At 31.6% G+C, this 598-nt stretch overlaps 1 protein-coding gene across 1 annotated transcript in view; it reads left to right on the top strand.

Moving 5' to 3' along the window:
• Nucleotides 1–542: 542 nt before the first annotated feature.
• LOC105308655 (olfactory receptor 18-like) overlaps nucleotides 543–598 on the top strand; it is a 2,279-nt gene continuing 2,223 nt past the window's right edge. Inside the window, exon 1 of the mRNA XM_023525707.1 lies at nucleotides 543–596. The gene's annotated coding sequence lies outside the window, so the exon portion shown is untranslated. The remainder of the gene's footprint in view (nucleotides 597–598) is intronic.

Genomic DNA, 598 nt, shown 5'->3' with positions numbered 1-598 from the left:
CTCTCTCTCACACACACACACACACACAAATGGAATCAGACACTTTATTACATAGCTCTTATAGTATGTTTATAAATAGTCCAAATCAAGAGAATTAATTGTATTGCATTTAGATAAAATAAAATACATTTGATTGTTTATTAGTGTCCTTTAATTAAAGAAACTAATAAAGACCATTTTTTTTTCTTAAGGGGGGAAGATATTTCTCATTGCTTTCCAACACAGGAGGGGACTGAGAAGTTACTATGTTTATGGATTTTGAAATCTATAAATAACATTTCTCCTCTAATTTCTCTAGCTCAATTTTTCCAAAGAGATGCATGTAGTAACAGGTTAATGCAAATCCAATGTGAAAAGAGTTCTCAGAATAATGTTTGTAATAACTGAGAAATACTACAGAAAAAGTATGGTTTTCGATTGTGAATATTTTATTTATGAATTACTTAAATCCAAAATATAGACACACTGATGGATACTTGTATACTTTTTTCCTTTATACCAGCCCTTCTTTATTTTCCAAAAGGTGTCTGTGCTCTGTGGAACCACAGAACATAACAGGTGTCTTGAAATTTCTCCTCCTGGGACTCTCAGATGATCC

The sequence above is a fragment of the Pteropus vampyrus genome, unplaced genomic scaffold (genome assembly GCF_000151845.1).
Source record: "Pteropus vampyrus isolate Shadow unplaced genomic scaffold, Pvam_2.0 Scaffold606, whole genome shotgun sequence".
Taxonomy (NCBI): domain Eukaryota; kingdom Metazoa; phylum Chordata; class Mammalia; order Chiroptera; family Pteropodidae; genus Pteropus; species Pteropus vampyrus.
Note: the sequence above shows the minus strand (reverse complement) of the source record. Positions and strands in the feature narration are given on the sequence as shown.